The 9,586-nt window shown below is 43.1% G+C and overlaps 2 long non-coding RNA genes across 2 annotated transcripts in view; one reads left to right on the plus strand and one right to left on the minus strand.

Annotated features, from left to right (window-relative positions):
* LOC116672994 (uncharacterized) overlaps positions 1–4,072 on the minus strand; it is an 11,823-nt gene extending 7,751 nt beyond the window's left edge. Inside the window, exon 1 of the long non-coding RNA XR_004327704.1 lies at positions 4,062–4,072. This is a non-coding gene — a long non-coding RNA (uncharacterized LOC116672994). The remainder of the gene's footprint in view (positions 1–4,061) is intronic.
* Positions 4,073–9,074: 5,002 nt separating this feature from the next.
* Positions 9,075–9,586, plus strand: part of LOC116672998 (uncharacterized) — a 13,429-nt gene continuing 12,917 nt past the window's right edge. The window contains exon 1 of the long non-coding RNA XR_004327708.1: positions 9,075–9,173. This is a non-coding gene — a long non-coding RNA (uncharacterized LOC116672998). The remainder of the gene's footprint in view (positions 9,174–9,586) is intronic.

Raw genomic sequence — 9,586 nt, forward strand, 5'->3', positions numbered from 1 at the left:
GGTGGTTCCCTCTTCAAAAGGGGGACCAGAGGGTGTGTACCAATTACAGGGGTATCACACTTCTCAGCTCCCTGGTAAAGTCTACTCCAAGGTGCTGGAAAGGAGGGTTCGGCCGATAGTCGAACCGGATTGAAGAGGATCAATACGGATTCCGTCCTGGCCGTGGAACGGCGGACCAGATCTTCACTCTCGCAAGGATCTTGGAGGGGGCCTGGGTATGCCCAACCAGTCTACATGCGTTTTGTGGATCTGGAGAATGCGTATGACCGGGTCCCCCGGAGAATTGGGAGGTGCTGCGGGAGTATGGGTGAGGGGGTTCTTCTCTGGGCCAGCAATCTCTGTATGACCAAAGCGAGAGCTGTGTCCGGGTTCTCGGCAGTAAGTCGATCATTCCAGGTGAGGGTTGGCCTCGCCAGGGCTGCGCTTTGTCACCAATCCTGTTTATAATATTTATGGACGAAGAATTAGAGCGTAGTCGGGGCGGGGAGGGGTTGCAGTTCGGTGGGCTCAGGATCTCACCGCTGCTTTTGCAGATGATGTGGTCCTGATGGCGTCATCGGTCTGTGACTCTCAGCACTCATGGATCGTTCGCAGCCGGGTGTGAAGCGGCTGGGATGAGGATCAGCACCTCTGAATCTGAGGCCATGGTTCTTAGCAGGAAACCGATGGATGCTTTCTTCAGGTAGGGAATGAGTCCTTACCCCAGTGAGGAGTTTAAGTACCTTGGGGTCTTGTTCGGAGTGAGGGGACCATGGAGCGTGAGTCGTTGGAGAATCGGAGCAGCGGGTGCGGCATTACATTCTGTTTATCGCACCATTGTGACGAAAGAGAGACTGAGCCAGAAGGCAAAGCTCTCGATCTACGGGCAATTTTCGTCCTACCCTCACCTAGGGCATGAAGGTTGGGTCAGACCGAAAGAACGAGATCCAGGGACAAGCGGCCGAAATGGGTTTCCTAGGAGGGTGGCTGGCGTCTCCCTTAGAGATAGGGTGAGAAGCTCAGTCATCCAAGGGAGCTCGGAGTAGAGCCGCTGCTCTTCGCGTCGAAAGGAGCCAGTTGAGGTGGTTCGCGCTTCTGGTAAGGATGCCTCCTGGGCGCCTCCCTAGGGAGGTGTTCCAGGCACGTCCAGCTGGGAGGAGGCCTCGTGGAAGACCCATGACAAGGTGGAGAGATTATATCTCCAACCTGGCCTGGGAACGCCTAGGATCCCCCAGTCGGAGCTGGTTGATGTGGCTCGGGAAAGGAAGTTTGGGTCCCCTGCTGGAGCTGCTGCCTCTGCGACCGATACGGATAAGCGATGAAGATGGATGGATGGATGGATGATTCTGCATCAGTAAAACAGACAGAAAAATAACCTGCTAATTGTTTACTGTCAAATACTCTGTTGATTATTCTTAACGTTTGCTAATGGAAGCAAACATAGACTATAGGTGGTATATGTGGTCATGGGTAAACTAAAGCTACTTGGTTAAGGTGAAAAAGAAAGAGGGTGTTTGTATAATAATACAAATGTAAGCACTGAGTACAGAAGAGTGAGATGCTGCCCCACGTTTTAGTATTTTATTTTTTGCTATGCTAAACTGTATAATGTCGCACAACTTCCACCACTGGCACACAATGTTTGCTATAATTAATAATTCAGAATACTTGCATAAATGACATTTTTATGCTGAACTGAATTAGCATGCAGGTGTATGTCCCAGAGGCTGTAAATGATAACACTTTCGCTGAGCCTTCTGTTTTTCCTGTTATTTTTGCATTTATATTCCCTGCCAAATTTTTCATTTATACAATCTCACATCTATACTTGCCCCTGGCTGTCATATCAAACTGTACTGTGTGATCATTTCATGATTCATTCAGTTCTTGATTCTATCATACAGTGCACACACATGCGCAGTTATGGCCTAATTTATTACGAGACAAAGTCCTCTCCGGTGGTACTGCTGGTGCAATGGGCTTTCAACTAACCATTTAAAATGCTTCATCTCTGATCATGAGGCAGCAAATTAATATGTCAAAGATTTTATGTCTATACGGGCATGCATGTGTGTGGCTGGGTGTGTGTTTTTTTGTCAGTATCTGCAGTATGTTCTTGTGTGTGTAGATGAGTGTATGGCATGTATGTGTGTAATAAGATGCAGTGGTGGCAGCATTGTGCCTCATAAAACAAGGCCTTCAAGGGTCCTCTTGTCCTCTTGCCACTCTCCTATATACCACATTTCTGCGTTTGGTCAATTATTGAAATTACATATTACTCTTGTGTTATTAACTATTGCTTTTTTTGTCACTTGTCAAATATCACTTCTCATCCATTTTGTCTGATTTTTTCTTCAACTGCAAAATGAAGTTCATTATGAAATTGGTTTTGCTGTGTAAAGACACACTTCCACATACACACACATAACACATTGACCAAGTAATTTATTGTAGCCGACCCATTATGAGAATGCAGGGATACTATACCATCTGCTTGTCTGCTGTTGAATGGTAAGCGGCATTCTGGCATGTGTATTTTTTTCTTTCGGTTATCTGATTTGTGTTTCTGTTTTCTCACCTTCTCTGTTGGGAAGCTCATGTCTGTTGCTTCTTGGAATCAGTTGAATGTTGGCAAAAAGCTGATTGGGTTGGCTGACAGACCGGGTGAGGGAATGCTTGGCCCTGCTAAATATTTAAGCAACTTTTCTGATGGCTGACTGGGATTTTTGGGGGCTGGTGACTAGGAGACTGGCCGACCACCAAATGACGTAGGCTTCTTTGTGGTTGACAGACTGGCTGGCATTCATTGAGCCTGCTGTACGACTGGGTGATTGAACGACTGCCTGTGGGACTGACTAGCTGGCTAGTCTCTGGTTAACTGAATAAATGAATATTTGGCTGGCTGACTGGAGGCTATCAGAGTGTTTAGTTTGCTTACTAAATGCGTGTCTGTCTGTTAAAGTGATGAATGACTGTTTGTCCATGTAACTTAAGTGAATTCTAAGTGCTGACTTGTTAATAAGTAATAGGTGGCAGGCTTTGCGGCCTAGTTTAAAGGAATTGTTAGACATTTTGGGAAATACTCTTATACACTTTGTTACCTAAGGTTATGTAAGAAAATCAATGAACTATCATTTCTGAATGTTATATAAAGCTAGACTTAGCTTAGTACAAACCCTGGAGACAACTAGCCGGCTCTGTCCAGAGGTAACAATAACCATCATAACCATAAGATATAACCATGGTTAAAGTTGGCCAGAACAAAGAGGAACAGCGGTAGTGTCCCTGTCAGCTTAAATTATGATTTTTGGATAGATATTAAATATACCTTTTACAATAGCTCTTTGTATATTTTTAGTTTGGGTTTGTTGTCATTGTTTTGTGGTTATCCGTTTTGTTGTTTTTAACAGTAACATCAATTCCAAACTGATGAATCGTCTGTGTCATGCTTGAATGTGTTGACGTTTTTGGCATGCTCTGCAGTAATGTGGCATCTCATTTACATTCATACTCTATTTTTAAAAGTGCTTGCACTCTTTGTAGACTCCCCCCCTCCCCTCCCCTCCCTCTCGCATCTCAACAACTCCAAGGTGCTGGAAAGGAGGGTTCGGCCGATAGTCGAACCTCGGATTGAAGAGGATCAATACGGATTCCGTCCTGGCCGTGGAACGGCGGACCAGATCTTCACTCTCGCAAGGATCTTGGAGGGGGCCCGTGGGTATGACCCAACCAGTCTACATGCGTTTTGTGGATCTGGAGAATGCGTATGACCGGGTCCCCCGGAGAATTGGGGGAGGTGCTGCGGGAGTATGGGTGAGGGGGTTCTTCTCTGGGCCAGCAATCTCTGTATGACCAAAGCGAGAGCTGTGTCCGGGTTCTCGGCAGTAAGTCGATCATTCCAGGTGAGGGTTGGCCTCGCCAGGGCTGCGCTTTGTCACCAATCCTGTTTATAATATTTATGGACGAAGAATTAGGCGTAGTCGGGGCGGGGAGGGGTTGCAGTTCGGTGGGCTCAGGATCTCACCGCTGCTTTTGCAGATGATGTGGTCCTGATGGCGTCATCGGTCTGTGACTCTCAGCACTCACTGGATCGTTCGCAGCCGGTGTGAAGCGGCTGGGATGAGGATCAGCACCTCTGAATCTGAGGCCATGGTTCTTAGCAGGAAACCGATGGATGCTTTCTTCAGGTAGGGAATGAGTCCTTACCCCAGGGAGGAGTTTAAGTACCTTGGGGTCTTGTTCGCGAGTGAGGGGACCATGGAGCGTGAGATCGGTTGGAGAATCGGAGCAGCGGGTGCGGCATTACATTCTGTTTATCGCACCATTGTGACGAAAAGAGAGCTGAGCCAGAAGGCAAAGCTCTCGATCTACCGGGCAATTTTCGTTCCTACCCTCACCTATGGGCATGAAGGTTGGGTCATGACCGAAAGAACGAGATCCAGGGTACAAGCGGCCGAAATGGGTTTCCTCAGGAGGGTGGCTGGCGTCTCCCTTAGAGATAGGGTGAGAAGCTCAGTCATCCAAGAGGAGCTCGGAGTAGAGCCGCTGCTCCTTCGCGTCGAAAGGAGCCAGTTGAGGTGGTTCGCGCTTCTGGTAAGGATGCCTCCTGGGCGCCTCCCTAGGGAGGTGTTCCAGGCACGTCCAGCTGGGAGGAGGCCTCGTGGAAGACCCATGACAAGGTGGAGAGATTATATCTCCAACCTGGCCTGGGAACGCCTCAGGATCCCCCAGTCGGAGCTGGTTGATGTGGCTCGGGAAAGGGAAGTTTGGGGTCCCCTGCTGGAGCTGCTGCCTCTGCGACCCGATACCGGATAAGCGGATGAAGATGGATGGATGGATGGATGATTCTGCATCAGTAAAACAGACAGAAAAATAACCTGCATAATTGTTTACTGTCAAATACTCTGTTGATTATTCTTAACGTTTGCTAATGGAAGCAAACATAGACTATAGGTGGTATATGTGGTCATGGGTAAACTAAAGCTACTTGGTTAAGGGTGAAAAAGAAAGAGGGTGTTTGTATAAATAATACAAATGTAAGCACTGAGTACTAGAATGAGATGAGATGCTGCCCCACGTTTTAGTTATTTTATTTTTTGCTATGCTAAACTGTATTAATGTCGCACAACTTCCACCACTGGCACACAATGTTTGCTATAAATTAATAATTCAGAATACTTGCATAAATGACATTTTTATGCTGAAACTGAATTAGCATGCAGGTGTATGTCCCAGAGGGCTGTTAAATGATAACACTTTCGCTGAGCCTTCTGTTTTTCCTGTTATTTTTGCATTTATATTCCCTGCCAAATTTTTCATTTATACAATCTCACATCTATACTTGCTCCCCTGGCTGTCATATCAAACTGTACTGTTGAGTCATTTTCATGATTCATTCAGTTTCTTGATTCTATCATTACAGTGCACACACATGCGCAGTTATGGCCTAATTTATTACGAGACAAAGTCCTCTCCCTGGTGGTACTGCTGGTGCAATGGGCTTTCAACTAACCATTTAAAATGCTTCATCTCTGATCATGAGGCAGCAAATTAATATGTCAAAGATTTTATGTCTATACGGGCATGCATGTGTGTGGCTGTGTGTGTGTTTTTTTGTCAGTATCTGCAGTATGTTCTTGTGTGTGTAGATGAGTGTATTGGCATGTATGTGTGTAATAATGATGCAGTGGTTTGGCAGCATTGTGCCTCATAAAACAATGGCCTTCAAGGGTCCTCTTGTCCTCTTGCCACTCTCCATTATAACCACATTTCTGCTAATTTGGTCACATTATTGAAATTACATATTACTCTTGTGTTTATTAACTATTTGCTTTTTTTGTCACTTGTCAAATCATCACTTCTCATCCATTTTGTCTGATTTTTTTCTCAACTGCCAAAATGAAGTTCATTATGAAATTGGTTTTGCCTGTGTAAAGACACACTTCCACATACACACACATACACATTGACCAAGTAATTTATTGTAGCCAGCCCATTATTGAATGAATGCAGTGAATACTATACCATCTGCTTGTTCTGCTGTTGAATGGTAAGCGGCATTCTGGCATGTTTGTATTTTTTTTCTTTCGGTTTATCTTGATTTGTGTTTCTGTTTTCTCACCTTCTCTGTTGGGAAGCTCATGTCTGTTGCTTCTTTGGAATCCAGTTGAATGTTGGCATAAAAGCTGATTTGGTTGGCTGACAGACCGGGTGAGGGAATGCTTGGCCCTGCTAAATATTTAAGCAACTTTTCTGACTGGCTGACTGGGATTTTTGGCTGGATGGCTGACTAGGAGACTGGCCGACCACCAAATGACGTAGGCTTCTTTGTGGTTGACAGACTGGCTGGCATTCATTGAGCCTGCTGTACGACTGGGTGATTGAACGACTGCCTGTGGGACTGACTAGCTGGCTAGTCCTCTGGTTAACTGAATAAATGAATATTTGGCTGGCTGACTGGAGGCTATCAGAGTGTTTAGTTTGCTTACTTAAATGCGTGTCTGTCTGTTAAAGTGATGAATGACTGTTTGTCCATGTAACTTAAGTGAATTCTAAGTGCTGACTTGTTAATAAGTAATAGGTGGCAGGCTTTGCGGCCTAGTTTAAAGGAATTGTTAGACATTTTGGGAAATACTCTTATACACTTTGTTACCTAAGGTTATGTAAGAAAATCAATAGAACTATCATTTCTGAATGTTAAATATAAAGCTAGACTTAGCTTAGTACAAACCCTGGAGACAACTAGCCTGGCTCTGTCCAGAGGTAACAATAACCATCATAACCATAAGATATAACCATTGGTTAAAGTTGGCCAGAACAAAGAGGAACAGCGTAGAGTGTCCCTGTCAGCTTAAATTATGATTTTTGGATAGAATATTAATCATATACCTTTTACATAATAGCTCTTTGATATATTTTTAGTTTGGGTTTGTTGTCATTGTTTTGTGGTTATCCGTTTTGTTGCTTTTTAACAGTTAACATCAATTCCAAACTGTATGTAACGTCTGTGTCATAGCTTGAATAGTTGGTGACGTTTTGGCATGCTCTGCAGTAATGTGGCATCTCATTTACATTCATACTCATTTTTTAAAAAGTGCTTGCACTCTTTGTAGAACTCCCCCCTCCCCCTCCTCCTCCCTCTCCGCATACAACAACAAATATCAGCTTTCATTGATCTTGCTGATGTACCTGGATGTCCCAAACATTTGCCATTATTTTACAAGCTATGGAAATCTATCAATTGATCACCCACACTCATGAATGCATTTCTAATTATCCAATCAAAGCCAATGTGTACCTATTCAGGATTCTTACAGTAGCACTAGTATTTGCAAGAAATTCTATTGTTACGTTTAATTTTTTTAGAAGTCAGTCAGTGCAATTTTTTAAGACAGCCTAACTGGAAAATCTTTGTTTGTTCTGCAAATTGGCTTTCTCTGCCCGCTGTATGCATTTGATTCGTCAGGCATCAGATCAATAACAGGCTTTTGTTGTGAGCATTTGTCTCTCTGCCTTTCTGTTACTGAAGAACTGCTGAGTCAAGAGGAAAATAATGCTACTTAGGATTGCTTCCCCAGTGTGTGTGTGTGTGTGTGTGTGTGTGTGTGTGTGTGTGTGTGTGTGTGTGTGTCAATTGGAGTGCTCTTACAATTGGATGAGTTGTTTATCTCGGTATAATGACTGGATCGTTCAGGTTAAATAAAACCTTTTTTTCATTTTGTCTCTGGGCTATTTCAGCATTACTTGTCAACATTAATAGAATATATAAAATGCTTTTATTTATGCATGCAACACCTTGATAATTTCAAGCAACACAAACACCACTGTGAATACCCATGTAATATAGCACTTGTTACTCCAAATTCAAGTCAACCTTTACTGTTGAGTTTTGGCGGTAATGTTACCACAAGGTGAATTTTTGATAAAATTGATTCACTGGTGTTACAGAAAATTGCCATTGTGGCTCCTTGTTGACACATCACCAAAATACTGTAAAATTCAGGAGAATAACTGCAAAACAATAAAGTTAAATCCTGTTGCAGTCACCCCAGCACTCAAACTCGCAATTTCTTCTATTTTATTATTTAATGTTAAAATAAATGAGTCAATGTCTAGAGAGAAGCTTTATTTGTCCTTTGACTGGATGTTCATCAGTGAGAATATTTATCAGTGTCCTGCAGCATTGACAACATTTTCATTTCTTACTGTTTTCTTTCTGCCAAAATGTGTTTATGCCCCAAGGCCTTCTCAGTATCAGGTCCTGTGGCCTCTTAGTCTTTAGAAGTATCTCTTTTGACAAAAGCCTCGGGTGGTTATTTGTTGCCAGTGTTTTTTTCAAGTAGAAAAGATGGTACATTATTTGTGAAGTTAAACACTGATAGGTTCAGTTGTTGCTCAGAACGCCAGTTGTGGAATGTAACCAATTACTTTATTCAAGTAATGTACTGAAGTTATGACGTTTTGAGCTATGACATATTTTTACTTAACTTATTTATGTTTCATGCTACTTTACTACTCCACTCCATTTATTTGACAGCTGTAGTTACTTTACTGATTAAAATATAATTTAATTACTTCAATTTTACATGCAAAACATTTCATGAACTAATAAAATATGATGCACTGTTACAGATCAAGGTTTGGTTAGGTTTAGGGAAAGATCATGGTTTGGGTTTCAGTGAGTACTTTAAGCTTAGGGAAACATGGTTTTCATTAAATTGACTACTTCACCAAGGTTAGGGGACCTTTATCGCCATGATTACATTAATAAACGTAGTTAAGGTTATGGAACGATTGTGATCACGCTTAAAAAAACAAACAATTCTGACGTTAGGTCGGAAACAAAAAACAGCATTATATCATGGTCGGATATTTTGTAGACCCGTCCATCCACCCAACCTGGACTTTCTCGCTCACTAACATTACCTGACACCCATGTCTATTTTTTAGTCTGAGATTGGTATAAACTATTCATGACATCCTGGAGACTGTTCTTTTACAGGGAGGTCATAGGTCTGACCACATCTGACTTCTGACCCCTCTGATAAAATATAAGAATATAATTGGTGTCTTAAGCCCCTGACTAACCAACCAGACAACCGACCCTTGGCAGAAAAGACATTTTGACTGATCAGTCTCCCCTAGTTGGTCAAAAAAGTGCCTCGGACTACACCAAAGCGCCGAGACGTAATACTGTATTGTCGCCCAAAAATATAAACTGGCAGTTGATCGGACGAACGCGTCACATGTGACAATCAGATTGAATAAGGTCAGTTTAAAAGATTTTCGTCAGATTTTAAGAGACTCTAGTCATGCTCATCCTACTCATCATTTCCGGGTTAGCACTCCACCAATCAAATTGGTCAATTGAGTCCGGCAGTGCCCTTCTTCCGTCCGAGCATGTCAGGTCAGCCAAAATGAAGGCCAACGGCCCTTCCGGACCACTCCAGACGGATGACTGCACGCAAAACACACAACGGACTCGAGTCACTGACCGTGCCAGACTGTCCAACGGCCGATTATCGGGTTGGTGTGTCACAGCCCTTAGAGGGACTAATATAAGAGCAAATGCATATATATGTAAATATATATATATATATATATATAT

Source organism: Etheostoma spectabile, chromosome 23 (assembly GCF_008692095.1).
Source record: "Etheostoma spectabile isolate EspeVRDwgs_2016 chromosome 23, UIUC_Espe_1.0, whole genome shotgun sequence".
NCBI lineage: Eukaryota > Metazoa > Chordata > Actinopteri > Perciformes > Percidae > Etheostoma > Etheostoma spectabile.